At 42.5% G+C, this 14,678-nt stretch overlaps 1 protein-coding gene across 4 annotated transcripts in view; it reads left to right on the plus strand.

The window, feature by feature from the left end:
* The first annotated feature begins 1,218 nt into the window (after nt 1-1,218).
* GALNT3 (polypeptide N-acetylgalactosaminyltransferase 3) overlaps nt 1,219-14,678 on the plus strand; it is a 56,653-nt gene continuing 43,193 nt past the window's right edge. The window contains exons 1-2 of one of the 4 annotated variants that reach the window (XM_066279990.1): nt 1,585-1,831; nt 13,372-13,499. The gene's annotated coding sequence lies outside the window, so the exon portion shown is untranslated. Of the gene's footprint in view, nt 1,348-1,584; nt 1,832-3,776; nt 3,796-13,371; nt 13,500-14,678 lie in introns of those variants that run through there. The other 3 variants (XM_066279989.1, XM_066279988.1, XM_066279991.1) reach the window with 3 other exon arrangements.

The following is a 14,678-nucleotide window of genomic DNA, read 5'->3' on the forward strand; positions in this document are numbered from 1 at the left end:
CAAACCAGTAAATCAAGTTGCAGAACTTCAGAAAATAAAAATTAAAGAGGTGTGTATGTAGGGACTTGGGTGCTGATTCTGGCTGTAGACCTAAAGACAAATATCAGATAATATCAAGTTAATATGATCATATACATAAGTAGTTCCTGAACTTCTATGAGGGAAAGAGGGAAGGCTTAAAAATTGTTTGCAGGTACTGCTATTAAAATGTCACAAGTTTCCTTGGTGCTTACAAATGAACCACAATCCACAAAACATACAAACAACTAACTAGTTTTAAATCCAATTCATAGGTATGGTATAAGAAAACACCATGGATGCTCAAATCAATGTCAGGTCAGACAAGTTCTAAAGCTCTACTTGTTGATACTTTTTTAACCAGTATTTTAAAATCTTATTCTTAGGTCATTCACAACACTAACATACCAATAAATAAGAACCATAAGGGTATGTGTCATAATGCAGGAGAAAGGCCACAGTTCAACTCTGTAGAAAAACCTGCACCTTATAGCTAAGCATGTCACTAAAACAGTTACAACCATTTTCCTATGTATATTTCTATGATTACTGAAGATACAACCAAGTGAAGAATGGGTTCGTAGGAAGGTATAAAGGTCAATGTTTGTTATAACAGCAGAAGGAAGGCTGAAACAGAAAGTTGTAAAAATCACAAAAGGAAAAAAAATACCGTTTACAGAATTTTTGTTTTGAAAACAACAGCAGAACCCACTGTCTCCCTAGAGTCTGCATTCTCACCTTCCCAACAGATTTTGCGCTTTTAAGCAAATCTACAGTACAAGCAAGCCCTCTCCAGGAAACCAGTGTCTTTCTAAACGAGGACGGCGGGCTTCTCTGTCTTGTCGCTGCTTTCCCTCTCATCTGGGAATTGGTTTGCCTTCTCATCGTAACCCAGGGAGGAGTGGTGCGTCCCAAATTAGCGAGGCTCTGCCAAATACCAGAGGCTCCTCTTTGGGAGAGGAAGGCTCCTCCTTTGGACTCGAGGCGCCCCTGCCAGAGCGCGCGCTTACAGAAACGGAAACCACTAGCTGCGCTGAAGTGAGTCAAGTGATGAAATCAAGACTGCAAGGGAAGGAAGCTCCTCTCACAGCTCGCGAACCTCACCGGTGACAGAGGTTGCTGAACTCTGCTCGAGGAAACCGTCCCAGCCGAGTGTGGCTGCGGTCATGAGGCGGTACTCGGAGGTCCTGGGCCCACCAGCCTCTGGGCGGCGAACCCCGTCATTCTGGCAAACCGAAGAGCAGGGGAGGAAGTGTGGAGGAGAAATCTAGGTCTGTTTCCCCGCGGACCCAGACTGGGCTCTCGCTCCGCGTGGACCACTGCCACCAGGTCAGTGCAAGGCTCCTCAGACGCAGACGGGCTGAGGCGCGCGGAGTGCGGAGCGCCAGCCGCGCCCGCCCGGGGAGAGCCGCCGCGCGCCCGCCGCGTTGCCCGCCCGCGCCCCTGCCCCTGCCCCGCGCGCGCGGGCCGGGTCCTCACCTGGAGCCCGCAGGTAGGGCTGGGGCGGGGCGGGAGGCTGGCGCGCAGGCGCGGGGCCGGGCCTCGCCCCCGCCGACGTCGCCGGCTGGAGCTCACCTGGGAGCCTCCGAAGGAAGCGGAGACTGGGTTCGGCCTCTCCTGGCAACCCGGGAGGCCCAGCGGGAAGGCAGGAGGCAACGGCGGAGGAGGAGCTGGACTGAGCGGCAACTGGAGCGACCGCAGCCGGAGCCGCCGCCGCCGCCGCCGCCGCCACCTGCACCTGGCGCCCGGCCCACGTCCAGCTCCTGCGTGACCGCCGCTCCTCGCCTCCCTGCCCTGCCCGCCCGCCCGCCAGGTAAGCCCTCCGGAGAGCCGACGCTCCGGCCGGGGGCAGGCACCCCGAGGGGAGCAGGAGGGCTGGGAGACGGGCGCCGCGGCTCACGTGGTGGGCAGAGAGGTGCGGTCCCGCTGGCCGGTTGGAGATGGTCTCGAGAGCAGCGTTTCGGTTGCCCTCTCGGGAGAGGCCGAAAGGGGCGCCCGAGACCGGGGAGGTGGCGCCCCGGGGGCAGCCCGCTCGCCCGCGTGGCCCCTGTCAGCCTCCGCTGCGGGGCTCAGAGGAGCCGGCCCCGGGCCGGAGCCCTGCGAGGGGCGCAAGCGGGGCGGCGGGGAGGCTGGGCGGGCGCGGGCGCCCGGGTTGGCACGCGGGCTAACAGGTTGCCCGTCCCCGCCGGCCCTGCGCCCGAGGGGGCCGAGCCCGGGGCGCGGAAGGAAGGGCATGACTTTGCCAGACAACTTTCCCAGCCGGACCCCAGACAGTCCGGGGCTGGAAAGCGCGGCCGCCCGAGCCATTTAAATGGTTTCCGAGTGGTTTGGAAAGCGCTCTGTGGTCGGGACGCGGACATCCCTCTCTCTCTGTTTGGTCCCTACACTTTTCCGGGTGTGCTCCCCACGTCAGAGCTGCGCCCACTTTCCGGTTTGATCAAGAAGAGTTATTTTTTTCGTGGCAGGAGGAAACCCATCTGCCACACACTAACCACACACCATCTCGTTAAAGGACCTGTTGACTTAACGACCTGCATATCGCAGCTATGGTTTGCCTGTGGCACATGACTCAAAGGTTCAAAAAAAAACTTTGTTTCAGGATCCTGCCACGTCTGAACCTGGGTGTGCCAGGCCCAAATTCCTTTCCTTGCTTAATTAGGCTTTCTGAAGCCTAAGAATGAAGGGTGAAACTGGTGCTTATGTTAGACTTTTATTTCCTTTTCTCAAAACTCATCAGAACAGTTCACTTCAAATTCATCAAGTAACTGTTTTATAGAACAGCTATCAAGTTATCATGTTTTTCTAATATCTAGACAACGTTAAGCTAACGTAACTTGCTATAGAAGTTATACTACATAATAAAAACATTAAACTCAAATTCTATTGTTAAAAAATTTTAAAGTTGCTGTATTTTAATTTGAGGCTTTATGGTTGTGGGAAAACCTGTTGGTTATTTTTCTGTATAAACTTTTCTTTGAGTTTGTAGCTAAAATAAATGAGGTTTAAATTATACCTACAATTAGATTCCTTTAAATTTAACTTTTAATATCTAAAGTTTAGCATATATATGTATTAGTTTAAACAGTCTACAGTTTAGTACCAAACATTTTTCTTTTTATATTGCTTTAACCAGCATTTTTACATAGAAATTTATATTAAAAAATGGCAATTCTAATATTCACGTTTATTTTAATTCTCTTTGCTAATTAAAAAAATATGTATTTTTTAAATTGCACATTTAACATAAGATGCCTTTGGCAACACATAATGTTAAAAAATAGTGTAGAGCAATTAAAAGCTAAGAGGTCAACCATAGCAAGAGAAGACATAACTGATTTTCAAACAATGCTTTCTGCCTTTCTCAAAAGAGCTTTGCTGGCCCTCTTAATCTTGTCTTCATCCAGAGAACTAAATGTGCTACATACTGTTTAAAAATTAGAGGTAGATGGTGCTCCCTGAATTTAGAGTATTAATTTAGCCCTCGTTGATTATTGGGCCAAATGTTATTAAACTTACTTTACTTTTAACTTTAGAGAGAAATGTTACATGTTGGCATTAGCTATAGTAACAGTATGTCTCAGTTAAACTACCTGTAAAATTACAGAAATAACATGTCCTTCGATTGAGATAATGAAGCCATAAAACACATAGGAGTATTTTCTATCCTTTAGCATTCTCAGGATCCTCTTCTCACTTGGAGATCCAGTCAACACATCCAGTTTGTGAAAAACTGAATCCAAGAGGTAGTTTAATTTCAGTTTGCCCAGCAAATTAGAGGTAGGCATGGCATTATTACTCCAGTGGTTTGACTCAAAGCTCACGTTATCTTTACTTCTTACCTCCCACATTCTCACTTATCGTAAGATGTTTATCCTTCTGTCTCTCGTATAGTTTGTAAGGCCTTTGTAATGACAGAATAGTCAGTTGTCCTTTGTCCAGCTCTGATTACCTTAATTTCTCCTTGTCCCGATGATACCTGACTCCAGGGAGACTCAGGCTATCCTTCTTTTCCTCTCACTGTGACTCACATGTCTATTAAAGATGGCATGTGGATTGAGATTTTAAATCCTTTTGTGGTATTTCAGAGCCACGTTAATTTTTTAAGTCAACATGGACAACAAAATTTAGTCTTCTGATCTTTTATTGTATTGGCTTAAAATGTATTTGATGAGGCAGCTACCCAGGGTCTTTCCTCCATTTGCAACACTCTAGATTTTTGGTTGGCCAGTGTGCTTCCTTAATACCAGTGTTTTTAAAACTTTTTTTGGACTGTGATCGCAGTAAGAAATGCATTCTGTGCCTCAATGCAGTACACGCTAGTGTGTGTGTATATAAATGAAACAAGATTCACAAAATGGTACTTAATCTTACTTTATTTTAAAAATTTTGACCTCTACACACAGAATTGATTTTATGACCACAAATGAGCTGGAACCTATGATGAAAATGGTGGTATCCTAGTGAATTTACATTTTAAGGCTGATTTCTCTACCAGTTTACTGTCTCTCTCTACCCCTCCTCTTCTATCCCCTACACTTTACAGAAAAAAAAATCAAACTACTTTCTTAATATAGAAAATTATATTGTAATCCTTATTCAACATTAATTGGAAGGTTTGACTCTAAAACCTGGTGCTAGACTAACTCTCTAAAACATTAAGAACTGAAAAAAACCTCATTGTACGTTATTGTATTTTAAATGGGATCTCTGAGGCAATTTCTTTTTTTTTTTTTTTTTTTTTTTTTTTTTTGAGAGAGAGAGAGAGAGAGTCAGTCAGTAGGGGAGAGAGATGAGAAGCATCAATTCGTACTTGTGTCACTTTAGTGGTTCAGTGATTGCTTCTCATATATGCCAGTGGCCCCTTGCTCAAGCCACCTTGGGCTCAGGCCAGCAACCTTGGGCTTCAAGCCAGCTGCCTTTTAGCTCAGGCTAGCGACCATGGGGTCATGATTATGATCATTCTCAAGCTGTACCTCGCACTCAAGCTGGTGAGCCCATGCTCAAGCCAGATGAGCCTGCACTCAAGTTGGAGACCTTGGGGTTTCAAATCTGAATCCTTAGCATTCTAGGTCGGTGCTCTATCCACTGCACCCACCACCAGTTAGGCTCTGATGGGATCTCAGTGGTAACAATTATCAAGTGAAAATTTAAGAGACAAAAATAATTCTGTCCAGTTTGATTCTAAATTCCAAATTTTATGGCTGAGTTATAGTGCTGGGGAGAGTCTGAAAAAAATTATTAAACATAGGATAGTATATTTGTTTGGTGGTCTGTTAATATCTTATATATTTTACATTTACTATAAAACAGATACAAGAGACAAATTGTAGGGATGTACGCCTTTCTCCCAAAAAAGATCAGCATGAGAGATTAGATTAGATCCCTCAATGACCTCTAGGGATAGAGGCTTGGAAACTCAGGTTGAATGATTGAGCCTTTCATAGAAGCTTTTAATTTTAACCTGCTTTCACATTATTATAGAAGGAGTATTTCTTTTAAATAAATTATTAGTGCATTTAATATTTTGGAAATGATCATTGCCCAAATTGTCTTCAGACATAATCAGTTCTCTAGTCCATAAAGTGTAAAAATGCAATTGGTATGACAGCTCTTTTATGGGTATAAAATGTGATAGAGAAGGAAATATTTTCAGTTATTTATCTAATTATGCATCTAGTTCATATTGGAATAATTAGTTTTATATAATTTGGATAATTTTAGCACAGTTAATGTACTGCCAAAAGAAACATTGAATTCAAATCAATGCCAACCATGGCAAGAGACCAAAGTGCCTTAACTTATGACAAAGCAAAGACTGGTGGGACTGAATTCTACTTCATTGGTGACTATTGACATTTAAATGAAATCTCTTTGAGTCATTTTCTTGGTTGGGCTCATATTTTTGGCACTAAATGAAGAATATTTCCCTTTCCCTACGTACACATTTTCTCTATAATTGTTTCCGTTACAAACTGTTTGAACTAGCTTTCTCTTTTATCCATTGCTTGCTGCACATCTTTAAGATTTTATAATGACCCAAGATTACACGTGTAAACCAGAACCTTCACTCCATAAAACAAAACAAAACAAAACAAAGCAAAACATAAACAAAATTTAAAACTATACAAAGACAACCTGTTTCACTTTATTCTATTTATAATTATTAGAACATTTGCCATTTCTTAGTCACAATTCCAAAACCAAATGTCTCTGAAAACCAAAAATTGTTTAGATAGCTCATTTGTCTGCAGAACTTGAAGTCATTTTCTGCAAAACCTGAATGAACTGTCAAGAAGCTATTTATGGTCTCTCCTGCTAGGTGGGATATGTCTCGCTATAAAAATAGTACTGAGTTCGATTACATGGTACTTGTCCCAGGCTCAGCCGGGGGTGCACTGTTATATTGGGTCTGCAAACCATAGCACTCTTCTAACATCCAGAATATTCTCAATTTTGAAACACATTTGGCTCCAGGATTTTGGAGAATGGGTTATGGATCTGTTCCACTAGCTAAGTGTCATGCCAGAAATCCAGAGGTCATTTTTTCTTTTTTTCTTAGCTTCCACAACTATCAGATACTGTATCCACTTAACATTTCCACTTAATTTTTTCTCCTCACAAATTCTTCTCCCAATTCTACTGCACAAATTCAGGGTCTTATTAATTCTTGACTGGAGTACCACAACCACTTGCTACCTGATAACAATAGGTGATGTTGTCATGCTCAGATCCATCCTCAGCAGAACACGTAAGATGAAGATCTTTCTTTCTTTCCTCCCTCCCCCTTCCCTCTCTTCCTCCTTCCCCTCCCTCCCTCCCTCCCTCCCTCCCTCCCTCCCTCCCTCTCTTCCTTCCTTTCTTCCTTCCTTCCTTCCTTCCATTCCTTTCTCCCTTCCTTCTTTTCTTTTTCTCTCTCTCTTTCTTTGTGAGAGGAGGGGAGATAGTGAGGAAGACTCCCACATGCTCCGTGACTGGGATCCACCTGGCAACCCCATAGGACCAATGCTTGAATACTGAGCTATTTTTAGCACCTGAGGCCCACACTCAGACCAACTGAGCTATCTTCAGTGCCCTGGGCCATGATCAAAACAATTGAGCTACTGGCTGCGGGAGAGAGGGGGAGAGAAGCAGATGTTTGCTTGTCCTGTGTGCCCTGACTGGGAATTGAACCCAGGATATCCATACACCAGGCTGACTATCTACTGTGCCAACCAGTCAGGGCTAGAAGATCTCTTTAAAAATGGAAACCTGAATGTCTCTCTCCTCTACTCTCCCTAAAATCCTTTAAAAACTTTCTGTAGCTGCCAGGATAGAGCCCACAGCTCTTAAAGTGGTCTCACAGGATCCGAGCCTTGTTTACTCTAAAAATCAAATTTTATATTCTAGCAACAGATTTAAGTCTTTTTTTTTCCCTATGTGCATTTGTTCTGTTACTCGCCACTGCTAATACCTTTCCTATTATCTTTACCTCTATAATATACTGGTTCTTAAGGCTTACATGCGGTCTTGCCTTATTTAGGAAACTACATACCCCACACAGCTCCATGTACACCTGAACTGGGTGATGTGTCCTATGGATACTTCTATCACATGCTTTACGTATGTGTTATCATATAGTCAGCTTTTGCACCTGTCTATATATACATACCCAACCAGGGTACGTATGTACATAGCCCCTCCTTCTAGATTATTTGCAAGGTCTGTAAAATTTTTCTTTCCTCTCAGTCTATTGTGGAGTAAAATATTGAAATAAAGTGGCCAAGAAAGGCAGACTGTTGGACAGGCAGTATATTTGCTTTTTTAATGGCAGTGACTACAGAAATTAAGTAAGAAACTTATTTCACTGTATTTAATTGGCTTATTTAATGTAGATTGCTGTTATCTCCATCTCATTGCTTTAAATTCCATGTTGGTTTTGTGCCTTTGGTTCTGTTCCAAGATCTAGGTTTTACAATTTAGAAATGAAAAGTTAACTTTGTGATTGAAATGTCTTACAGCTTTTGTTTATAGATATTTCTACACTTGAGTACATTACTAAGGTGACGGGCTGGGAGTGGGGCAGCTTTAAGGTAAAGAATATAAAGCAATTGGACCAAAAAAAATTAATTAATTAATTTATTTATTTATTTATATTTTTCCGAAGTTGGAAACGGGGAGGCAGTCAGACAGACTCCCGCATGCACCTGACTGGGATCCACCCGACATGCCCATCAGGGGGCAATGCTCTGCCCATCTGGAGTATCGCTCTGTTGCAACCAGAGCCATTTTAGCGCCTGAGGCAGAGGCCATAGAGCCATCCTCAATGCCCCGGCCAACTTTGCTCCAATGGAGCCTTGGCTGCGGGAGGGGAAGAGAGAGAGACAGAGAGGAAGGAGAGGGGGAGGGGTGGAGAAGCAGATGGGTGCTTCTCCTGTGTGCCCTGGCTGGGAATCGAACCCAGGACTCCTGTACGCCAGACCGACGCTCTACTACTGAGCCAACTGGCCAGGGCCAAAAAAATTTTTTTTAAAGGCAAAAGATTCCTAGAAGTTTTTCATTTCCAGGTTCTGTCAGTTTTACTTATTAAATAAATATTTCTCAGATCCATCTACTTTTTTTTTTTTTTTTTTTTTTTTTTTCATTTTTCTGAAGCTGGAAACAGGGAGAGACAGTCAGACAGACTCCCGCATGCGCCCGACCGGGATCCACCTGGCACGCCCACCAGGGGGCGACGCTCTGCCCACCAGGGGGCGATGCTCTGCCCATCCTGGGCGTCGCCATGTTGCGACCCTCCTGGGTGTCGCCATATTGCGACCAGAGCCACTCTAGCGCCTGGGGCAGAGGCCACAGAGCCATCCCCAGCGCCCGGGCCATCTTTTGCTCCAATGGAGCCTTGGCTGCGGGAGGGGAAGAGAGAGACAGAGAGGAAGGCGCGGCGGAGGGGTGGAGATGCAAATGGGCGCTTCTCCTATGTGCCCTGGTCGGGAATCGAATCCGGGTCCTCCGCACGCTAGGCCGACGCTCTACCGCTGAGCCAACCGGCCAGGGCCAGATCCATCTACTTTTCTCCATTCCTATCACTACCATCATCTCTTACCTGGACGATTGTATTGGCCTGCCTTCCTACACAGCTGTTTGGATTCTTTCTAGATGTTTTCTAGTGGGTTGCCCATACTAGACCATCGTGATCTTTTTCAGAACTTTTGGTCTTGTTACCCTCTGCCCAAAGTCCTTCATTACTTTGGTAGAAGCCAAACTGTTTAGCATGGCCTAAAAGCTTGACATGATTTAGCTCTTGCCCAGCACACACCTCTCTCATCATTATTCTCTGCTCTAGATCTACTAGTCTTTTCTTTCTTTTTAATTTTTATTTATTTATTTATTTTAGAGAAGAGAGAGAGGGGGGGGGAGAGAGAGAGAGAGAGAGAGAGAGAGAGAGAGAGAGAAGGGGGGAGGAGGGAGGAGCAGGAAGCATCAACTCCCATATGTGCCTTAACCAGGCAAGCCCAGGGTTTTGAACTGGCGACCTCAGCATTCCAGGTCGACGCTTGATCCACTGCGCCACCACAGATCAGGCTTGTTTTGTTTTGTTTTGTTTTGTTTTAATACCATGATCTTTCTGCCTCTAGGTCTTTGCAAGTGTCATTCCCCTTGCTGGAACTCTCTTCCCTGTTCTTCCCCTACCCAACTAAAACTCATCTTTCAGTACTTACTGCAATATTTCACTGATTTATTATTTTCCCCTCCAACTATGGGTTAAAGCAGCAATTTTCATCCGATGTGCTGCAAGAATTTTTAAAAGATGCAATACCAGACTATTTAGTCAGGGAACTGACCTCTTTTCCATTAATTAGATTGTCAAATAAAAAAAAATGATGACAGCCAGCACAACAATAGCCGTCTGGTATGAAATAATCAAAATTATACTTTTTTTTTTTGTCAGATTGGCACAGAATTTTTTATGTGTCACAGAATTTTAGTAATTAGTTTGTGTGACATGAGATGAAAAGGCTTGGAAATTGCTGTTAGAATGAAGATAGTAACCAAAAGAAAGTCCTACTTAGTACCAGGGAATACTAAGTTTTAAAAAAATTAAAATTTCTTCACAAAGGAAGCACACTTTAATATATTACTAATACCTTTATATTTTTATCAAGTAACAGTACTTAATATTTATTTTCATACCAAGTGTTAGTCTTCATTGACTATTGAACAATTTTATGCCAGTTATATTTTAAGCAACTTACATGAAATATTTAATCTTCAAAGCAATTTTTCAAGGCACATTGTATTTTTCTCCCTATTTTAGAGACAGGAAAACTGAAAGATGAAGTAATTTGCCTCTATTAATAAGGTTAGTGAAATGTCAGAGCCAGTATTCAAATCTAAATAATCTGGTTCTACTTGTAACTTTATTATATCTAAATAAAGTTAAGTAGGATTATTTAAAGGATTATAACACCCACAGCAACAAAAATCCAGTCAGTGCTCATCTCCCTAGTCTTGCTAAGATCGACCACTGTCACCACTTTGAGACGTTTCTTCCAATATTTACCTTTTGAAATAATATGCTTATACTGCTGTTTCTTAGTGTAATAATATTTGACATTATCTACTAACTTCCCTTCTTGATATATAAATATTTAGTTCTTTCACACACTTACCCACCTGCCAAAATAATTCTCATATTTTGTTCTTTGCATTATTCATATTTATTATGATTATATAAAGACTATTCACCGCTCAGCTAAGCAGGTGTATTAGAAGTAGGATTCCTTACTTGTAGATTTTTTTTTTATCATAGAGTTAATGATTAACTAATTTTTTTTTTTGTATTTTTCTGAAGTTGGAAATGGAGAGGCAGTCAGACAGACTCCCGCATGCGCCCGACTGGGATCCACCCGGCATGCCCACCAGGGGACGATGCTTTGCCCATCTGGGGCGTTGCTCTGTTGCAACCAGAGCCATTCTAGCACCTGAGGCAGAGGCCACAGAGCCATCCTCAGTGCCCGGGCCAACTTTGCTCCAATGGAGCCTTGGCTGTGGGAGGGGAAGAGAGAGACAGAGAGGAAGGAGAGGGGGAGAGGTGGAGAAGCAGATGGGCACTTCTCCTGTGTGCCCTGGCCGGGAATCGAACCTGGGACTCCTGCATGCCAGGCTGACGCTCTACCACTGAGCCAACTGGCCAGGGTCGTGATTAACTAATTTAAGAAAAGAAAATTTGCTTTGTTTTTCCATATTTCTATTTCTATATACTACAACAATGCAGTATAATTTTTCCACAAATTGAACCTCTCAGATATATTGGTCCCTTCCTGGAGCCATCTGTCCTCTTGTTTCAATTTGGACTGTTGATCTCTGGGCCAGTTTCATAGCTGTTGTTTGGGAGTTTTCCTTTGACATTTCTGTTGGGTTCTCTATTTCTTAGATACTTTGGTTCTTGTTTATTTACTCCCTCAGTTGGATGGAACAGAGTCCCCAGTAGCTTCTGAGAAATGATAAACAGAATTAATAACTTTGAGATATTACCTGTTAGAAAAATTTGATACCTTCACATTTGCTTTTCTGATTAATTTATTATATTTTTTAGTAATTGCTCTGTTTACCTGGTTCAAGGTTTTTAAAAAAGTAAGAAGGAGTATATGATAATTCTTTCACATTGCCCTCTGATACCCATATTTCCTCGATGGAAGAAATCGACGCTATCTTTTTAAATATAAAAGCAATATGTATATATTTTCCCATTTTTAAAGAAGCAAATAAGTTTGGGGAAAGTAGAAGAGGGTAAAGGGTGATGAAGGAAGACTTGACTTGGGCTGGTGAACACAGTGCAATGTACAGATGATGTATTATAGAATTGTACCCCTGAAATCTATATAATTTTATTAACCAATGTCACCCCAATAAATCTAATTTAAAGAAATTTTAAAAGCAGATAAGTCTTCCTGAAGATTCTTTCGCAGGCTGGCATGAAATTTCTGGCAGACAGGCACCGGTCTGCAGAGTGGCAGTTGAAAACCACAGAAAAGTAGCTTCTTTGTTTTTAATTTGTCATAATATTCTACCATATGACTCTGTCATTATTTATTTATCTAGTTCCCTATTGGTTGAGTTGTAGGTTGTTTTAACCTTTTTGTTTATTTATTTATTTAGCGAGTGAGAGAGAGAGCAAAACAGACAGGGAAGGAGAGAGATGAGAAGCATCAACTCATAGTTGTGACACTTTAGTGGTTCTCAAAGTGTGTACCCTTGAAGATTTCCAGGTGCTCCCTATGGTATTCCAGAGGAATATTTGCCTGTTGGGGACCAAAAAACAAACAGGGTTTTTGGAGTTTAGATTTTTGGGGGACAGAGGTGTAGGGAATTGGCTGTAAGCTGATAGTCTGCCCAACCACCCACCTCACTTGCCTGATTAGGTTGCAAAAGGCTGTTAAGCTGTGGTGCTGGATTGTTTACATGACCCCCATGTTCCCCGGAAAGATTGGAGGCAAGTTTCTTCTATCCTTTGTTTGGTGTGAAGTTAAGATGATAGGTATGGGGGAGGGTTTCTGCACTCAACACAATTAAGAGTAAAATGCAAGAACCTGCTGAATTTACTAAATCTTACTAAGAATGTATCTATATATATAAAAAGATAACTTTTTTGTCGTTTTTTAATTTTTTAACTTCTCTCTTTTTTATGAATTCTAAAAAGCATAATTCAAAAAATGTAACATAAAAATGTTTTTTAGCCCTGGCCAGTTGGCTCAGTGGTAGAGTGTCAGCCTGGCATGCAGGAGTCCTGGGTTTGATTCCCGGCCAGCACACACAGGAGAAGTGCCCATCTGCTTCTCCACCCCTCCCCCTCTCCTTCCTTTCTGTCTCTCTCTTCCCCTCCCGCAGCCAAGGCTCCATTGGAGCAAAGTTGGCCCGAACGCTGAGGATGGCTCTATGGCCTCTGCCTCAGGCACTAGAATGGCTCTGGTTGCAACAGAGCAATGTCCCAGATGGGCAAAGCATTGCCCCCTGGTGGGCGTGCGGGTGGATTCTGGTCAGGTGCATGCGGGAGTCTGTCTGACTGCCTCTTCGTTTCCAACTTCAGAAAAATACAAAAAAAAAAAAAAATCTTAAAAAGAATGTTTTTTAATGTCAGAATAAATTTAATTTTGTTGTATTTATTTTGTTTAATTACCATAAAAGCACGCTTGGACTTTATATATTTTTTCTTTAATATTTGACTAAATTATTATAATATATTTCTCAGAAATTTGTATATAATGCGCCTACAATTATATGTAGGATTTTAAATGCGCCCGACTTCAAAAAAGTTTGAGAACCACTGCCTTAGTTGTTCATTGATTGGTTAATCAAATGTGCCTGCTTGGGGGGCTCCAGCTGAACCAGTAACCCCTTGCTCAAGCCAGTGACCTTGGACTCAAACCAGCAACCTTTGGTTTCAAGCCTGCGACTATGGAGTCATGTCTATGATCCTACGCTCAAGCCGGTGACCCTCACCTAAGTTGGTAAGCCCATATACCAGCCCATAATCAAGCTGGCACCCTTGGGGTTTTGAACTTGGGTCCTCAGCATCCCAGGTCAATGCTCTATCCATTGTGCCACCACCTGGTCAAGCAGTGTTTTAGCCTTTTGATACTATAACAGTGCTTTAATGTGTAAGTTTCTAGGTTGTTACTTCATTTGTGTACAAACATATCTGTGAGATAAATCTCTAGAAGTTATTCTTACACCTGATACATTGATAGGGAATTGAAACTTGCACAATGATAATTTATGATTAAATGGGATGAGGGTAAAAGAACACCTATTAGTAAATACCTGATGACAGAGTTGGCCCTTCTGGAGGACAATGCTTAGTGCAGAGAAGGTTTCTGATACAAATTATTGTTTCAGTTGAGCTTTTTGACCATGAGCTTTGTTTTTCAGATATGCCCCATCTATTTAAACTGGATAACACTTATTTCTGTTGTTACTTCAGTTTTGTTCTTATACTGTTTGCTCTCTAGCATCACCTCCTTTAGTGTTCGTGGCCTCTTGCCCATTATTTTAGCTCTGACTCTACCTCTGCACATAATCCAAAACAGGGAGCACTCCCTTAGCTGGTCCTTTCAACAAGTCAAGAACCCATCCTTAACACACGTCAGTTTAACAACTTTCCCAACCTCCCATTGATTCATTTTTTTTTTCAGGCTCTTTTTTTTTTAGATTTTATTTATTCATTTTAGAGAGAGGAGAGAGACAAAGAGAGACAGAGAGAGAAGGGAGGGAGGAGCAGAAAGCATCAACTCCCGTATGTGCCTTGACCAGGCAAGCCTGGGGTTTCGAACCAGCGACCTCAGTGTTCCAGGTCGATGCTTTTACCCACTGCGCCACTGCAGGTCAGGCCCATTGATTCATTTACTGAGTTCAGCTACCTCCTAAATCTCTTTCCAGTCTCCACACCCCTCCTGCCACCCCTTACCTGGATTATTCTTAATAGCCTCCTAACTGCCTCCAGCCTTCTCTCTTGTTTTCCCACCCCCAAAATCCATATTCAGCACAGCCTGAAGAATAATCTTCCTAAATTTCAGTTATTCAGTCATTGCCTGCTTAAACTCCACTGAGGTCTCTTTCTTTTGCCTAAAGAATTAAGTACAAATCTCACAAAGTTAGGTACCCCTCCCTTTTTATTTTATTTTTTTTTA

This window comes from Saccopteryx bilineata, chromosome 5 (assembly GCF_036850765.1).
Source record: "Saccopteryx bilineata isolate mSacBil1 chromosome 5, mSacBil1_pri_phased_curated, whole genome shotgun sequence".
Classification (NCBI taxonomy): Eukaryota; Metazoa; Chordata; class Mammalia; order Chiroptera; family Emballonuridae; genus Saccopteryx; species Saccopteryx bilineata.